The sequence below is a fragment of the Pan troglodytes genome, chromosome 18 (assembly GCF_028858775.2).
Source record: "Pan troglodytes isolate AG18354 chromosome 18, NHGRI_mPanTro3-v2.0_pri, whole genome shotgun sequence".
NCBI classification, from domain to species: Eukaryota; Metazoa; Chordata; class Mammalia; order Primates; family Hominidae; genus Pan; species Pan troglodytes.
This window is the reverse complement of record NC_072416.2, coordinates 69,435,260-69,441,413: the sequence shown is the minus strand read 5'-3', so window position 1 is coordinate 69,441,413 and position 6,154 is coordinate 69,435,260.

Sequence of the window (6,154 nt, the reverse complement as noted above, 5' to 3'; positions counted from 1 at the left end):
GAAGATGCTCCATGTCATATATCATCAAGAAAGTGCAAATTACACACCCATTAGAATGGCCAACATCCAAAATAACGACAACCCCATATGAAATACTGGTGAGGATATGGAGCAATAGGAACTCTCATTTACTGCTGATGGGAATGTAAAATTGTGTAGCCTCTTTGGAAGACAGTTTAACCATTTCTTACAAAATTAAACATACTCTTCCACATGATCCAGAAACTATTCTCCTTAGTATTTACCCAAATGAGTTGAAAACTTATGTCTACTCAGAAACCTGCACACAGATGTTTATAACAGGTCTATTCATAATTGCCAAAACTTGAGAGTAACCAAGATGTCCTTCACCAGGTGAATGAATAAACCATGGTACACCCAGACAATGGGACATTATTCAGTGCTAAAAAGGAACACACTATCAACATAAATGTGTATTACTAAGTGAAAAAAGCCAGTCTGAAAAGACTACATATTGCATTATTCTAACTACATGTCATTCTGTAAAACACAAAACTGTGGAGACAGGAAAAAGATCAGCGGTTGCTATAGGCTAGGGAGGAGGGAGGGATGAGTAGGCAGGGCATACATGATTTTTAGGGCAGTGAAAGTACTCTGTATGGTACTATAGTGGTAGATACATGTCACTATAAATTTGTCCAAACCCATAGAATATACAACACCAAGAGTGAACCCTGATGTGAACTATGGACTTCGGGTGATACTGATGTGTCAATGTAGATTTACCAGTTGTAAGAAATGTGTCCTTCTGGTCGTGGATATTAATAATGGCAGAGACAACACACGTGTGAAGACAGAGAGTAAATGAGAACTCTTTGTCCTGCTTCTCAATTTTGCTGTGAGCCTACACTGCTCGAAAGTGTATTACAAAAAGTAGATTTAGCATCACAATGTACACATAAAATAGTTGGAGGTTTTTCTTGTTCAAACCAGCTACCATATTATGTGGTTATATTTCTTTGCTTGACATGGAGTTTTCCAAGGACAAATCATGAAAAGCAGATGGGCCTCATCTGACCAAGACAAGTCAAGGAACACAAGCTAACATGTCTCAAAGGCTGTTTCTGAGTAAGTGCCTGGCACCATATTTCTAGAGATTTTGCAGAAACGTGGCCAAAAGAGTCTCATTTATAGGAAAAAGGACTCTATTATCTCCTGACAGATGAAATGCTGTAGTAGCCATGTAGAATTGTTTGCTAAAAAGATGTCTATTAGGTGTCTTTTTCAAACACAGGCTCATGTATGGAAACCTGAATATTTCAACCAAATGGACAAAGATAATGAGGGTGTAACAGTAACTGGCACAAGGTCAAAAAGGAAAGTTGCTTGACGTGAACACAGACTACCTTCCACGATCTTCTGCTTGGAAAGGCTGAATGGTGGAGGTGGCTGAATTGCAGAATGCTCTGATTTAGAGATACCTCTTAAAGCTTAAGCTGGTTTTCCTAAACTTCAATCACCTGCCTATCACCTTCATGATTTTGCCCTATTTCTGTGTCACCTTCACTGTGATTATTTTTCTTGCAATAGACTCACACTTTCATTTAAATAGATTTAGCCTCATCCTAAGAGATAATATCTATGAAATCATGAGATTATGTACTGGCTATATATTTTTATATATGCATACATGTTAAAATTAAAAAATTATTAGTGTACTGCCAAGTCTTGTCTTTCACATCACCATGGGTATGTATTACACACTTGGAGAGGTACTAGTTTAAAGAATCCTTTTTTTGGGACAGATACGGAAAATATGACTGTCTACAATAGAGAGTAAACATTTGAGGCTTATTATTCTGAACAGCCTTATAGGCTATAAATCAAGTCAGGTTTTAAAAGATTTGAGGGCCTGGTGTGGTGGCTCACACTTGTAATCCCAGCACCTTGTGAGGCCGAGGTGAGAGGAATGCTTGAGTCCAGGAGTTTGAGACTAGCCTGGGCAACATAGGGAGATCTTGCTGGTATGGTGGCACACACCCATGGTCCCAGCTACTCAGGAAGTTAAAGTGGGAGGGTCATTTGAGCCCAGGAGGTTGAGGCTGCAGTGAGCTGTGATCACACAACTGCCTTCCAGCTTGGGTGATGGAGCAAGACCCTGTCTCAAAATAAAAAATAAAAAAATAAAAAAATTGAAAAGATTTGAATAAATGTCTAGAGGGCATATCCGCCACAAGCTGTTCAGGTAGGGGTACTGAAGATACTAACTTGGTCCTTTGATGTGATGTCATGACCCATGAACACTGTGTTCTGCATAGTATCATCTGAACACAGGCTGAATAGTGGCCCATATGGATTTTTACTCCCACCTAACGTTGCATTGCTTGTCTGTGGGCTCCTTAAGCAACAGCCACTTCACTAACTCACTGAACTGACAGTCACCGTCCATTCCCTTTGGAAGTCCTATTGACCGACACCTACTACACTCCACACAGTCCCAGGTAATATCCTACACTCTCGAGCACCTGAGCTCCTGGTCCCAGAAGCTGAGATGTATCCTTCCTAGGAGTCCAATGTGTTTGCCCCCAAGCCTCTTCATGGAAGTAATTCTTGTTCATAAAATACACGACTTAGTGAAATAAAATATAAACTGGGGACATAGGGGCACAAAAAGAGTTGCTTCTGTGACAGCTAAACTAGCTCTGTGAAAACACTCAGGTCAGTCACTATAAATAGCCATGTAGGCAGGACAACTGTAACTGAAGGATTCTGCCCTCAGGGCCTCCCAGGTGCCTCAAAATCTCTCTTCCTGTCAAAGAAATGGAAACAGGAAACTGTAGACAAGCAACAGGGAGCTGGTTCCTGCAATAAGACAGTGCGGAACTCTAAGTGGATCACTCACAGAAACGGCTTCGTCCTACATCTAAGAATCTGAGAGTGAATGTACACATGTTGTTCTAAGCTGACATGTTTAAAGCGTATGCTATTTTAAAAAGTGCGCTCCTGCTTTAGTCAACATTTAAAATTAATTGAGCAAGTACGGGCTCATGAGAGGTTTCCTATGAGCACGTATGAAAGCTGTTTTCACTGCTGGGCCTGAAATGTTAGGCATATGTGTCTTGGCCTTGGCCTGTCTCATGGGATGTGAGCTCCCCAAAGACAGAGCGTGTATTGTAGCCACCTTTGCTGATTGCACAGAGAATAAGGCCTTGTAGTTATGGATCTGTGTCCTTACACTTGAACTACAGTGTCTTTGTTTTCATGTATTTGAATTCTTCCAAATTGATGGTACGTCCCACCTTAATCTTACATATTTTTTTCTCATTGCCAATGACATCAGTCTGTTTGGGATAAGGAAATGGCTTTGATTGCACTGTTCATTCGTCCAGGATTGGCTAGTCAGTGTGAAGCAGAGGAGGGGTCTTCTAGCGCCTTCGCGTGACTGAGGTATGGCTTGGCCAATGAAGTATTTCATACTAGAATATTCCACGAATGCTATAGGATAGTGAAGTAATTCATCACGTGTATTTAAAGGTGAATTTACCGATATTTTATGGTATTAGATATTATTTCTATTAACATTTTATGCTGAAATTACAGAATGATTCGTGAGTACTGAATTTTTGATTGCTTTTACACTTTCTGGGACACTATTAAACTTGATTTACGTTAATAGCACTGTAAGAAGATATTAACAATGAATTTCCAAAAGCACTTAGCATCTCATAATTGGAGTTAAATGACAAAAAAAAATGAGGAGATAATAAAGTAAAGAGAGAAAAGGAGAGAGAAAGTTTTGACAATATTCTTTTTAACCTGTGGTTCTTAATAAGATTTTTGCAGGATTGTTTTAGGTTAGCAAAGAATCAAATCCCCGACCAGGAGAGATGACGCTGATTTATTAAAGGAGTTTTATAATACAGAATAAAGACCAAGCTCCAGGTAGAGTGCAGAACTTTCTACTTACAGGAGAGAAAATTTTCTGATTTTCAGAGTAGGAAGGAAACTTCAATTACCACCTTTTTTTTCCTTCCATGGTGACTAGAAGATGATTTAATTTTTTTTAAGAAAAGGAATTGATTTGGTCATAGCTGCTGGATTACAGAGAGGGAGGCTTATAAGGCAAAAACATCCAAGCTAGACCGGGTGCAGTGGCTGACATCTGTAATCCGAGGACTTTGGGAGGTTGAGGCAGGTGGATTGATTGAGCTCACGAGTTCGAGACCAGCCTGGGCAACATGGTGAAACCACATATCTACTAAAAATCCAAAAATTAGCCAGGTGTGATGGTGTGAGCATGTAATCCCAGCTACTCAGGAGGCTGAGGCATGATAATCATTTGAACCAGGGAGGCAGAGATTGCAGTGAGTCGAGGTTGCACCACTGCACTCCAGCCTGAGCAACAGAGCAAGATTCTGTCTCAAAAAAAAAAAAAAAAAAAAAAAGACATCGAAGCTGAAACAACAATAACAACAATTAATATAACAAATTTTATTTAGCCTTCATTATGTATAGACTCTATACTAAGCAACTGACACCTATAACTTTATTTAACCTTCACAACCTCCCTATGTATTAGGCACTATTATTATCTCCATTTTAAAGATAAGGAGAATGAGAACCAGAGAAAGTAAATGACTTTAGCACGTAGTGCCATCAGGACTTAAAGCCAGGCAGTCTGGCTCCTATACAAGTACTTAGCCATCATGCTTTTTGGAGCATAACAACTAAGTTATTGATAATCTGGTTAACATTGAAGCCACATTACATATGGCTTTTGCAGGCCTTATGTGCTTTTACCTACAAGGGCCCCTTCCTTTCTAAAAATTATTAAACTTGTATTTTATGACTGCAGTGGTGTAAAGATAAATATTAAAATTAAAAATATTATGTGTTAAAACATTTTCTTTGACCTAAAAGTTTACTCTTAAAATGAGTTTAAAAGAAACCAAGGCCAGGCGTGGTGGCTCACGCGTATAATCCCAGCACTTTGGGAGGCCCAGGTGGGCAGATCATTCTAGGTCAGAAGTTCCAGACCAGCCTAGGCAACATGGTGAAACCTCATCTCTACAAAAAATACAAAAATTAACCAGGTGTAGTGACATGTGCCTGTATTCCCAGCTACTTGGGAGGCTGAGGTGGGAGGATTGCTTGAGCCTGGGAGGTCAAGGCTGCAGTTGGTTGTGACTGCACCATTGTACTCCAGCATGGGTGACAGAGGGAGACCCTGTCTCAAAAAACAAGACCAAATGAAAACCACTTTCAAGGGCCCTTAAAAATGTTGTGGGCCTGAAGCACTGAGTTACTGTAGTTCATGGAGAAGTCAGCCTTGGTTAGCATCACAGATAAAGCCAAGACCAGAACCTGGGATTACGTGGTCTCATTTCTGATGACAATGGAATCTAGAAAACTATGGTGACAGAGTAAGCGTAATAAACAGGAGATAAGGAAACAGCTGGTTTCCTTCTCCCTTGTGTTTTTGGAAGATGTCGTGGCTTGGGTCCCTGCCTGCTATTTTAGGACTACAACTCCAGAACTGATGTGGTCTCCATGGACTTTACCTCAATATACTCAGTATATACTCAATATACTCAATATGTTCAGGATTCTTGACTGATAATCCTGCCTACAAGTAATAGAATATTAGAGATGGTCAGTATTGTCAGAGATAACAAGATCTGCTGCTCACCTAGGATTCTGACTTGTGCTACTGCTTGGGAAGTGATTCTCTGGAAACACAAAGAAAGCCCAACCAAGCTCCCCAGCCCTCTCTGCTCACAGCAACAAACTGGGGATTCTGTCTTAAACAGAAATATGATTTATCCATTAGAATCTTTCCCCAATCCAGTGACACTTTGCTTGACCCATTGTTCTTGGAGCTAAAGGACTTGAGGTCACTCTGAGAAGGTGTTGAATCATAAGATTTGGTCCAGACTTGAATATATTTTGAATAAAAGTAATGAGGGAGAAAATAACTATCTATTTTTAGTTTCCAAATTTTTCCTCGACTCCTATCTGGATATAGGAGAAAGTCAAACATTACAATGTATAACTACATTATAGTTTTAGGGTTAATATGTTTTATGATAAAAGTAATCTCAATTAAGGTCTGCTTGAATTGGGTCCCTTTCATGAAAGTCTCTCAGTGGTAGATAGACAGAATGAGATTTACATGCAGACGTTATCCGAAATT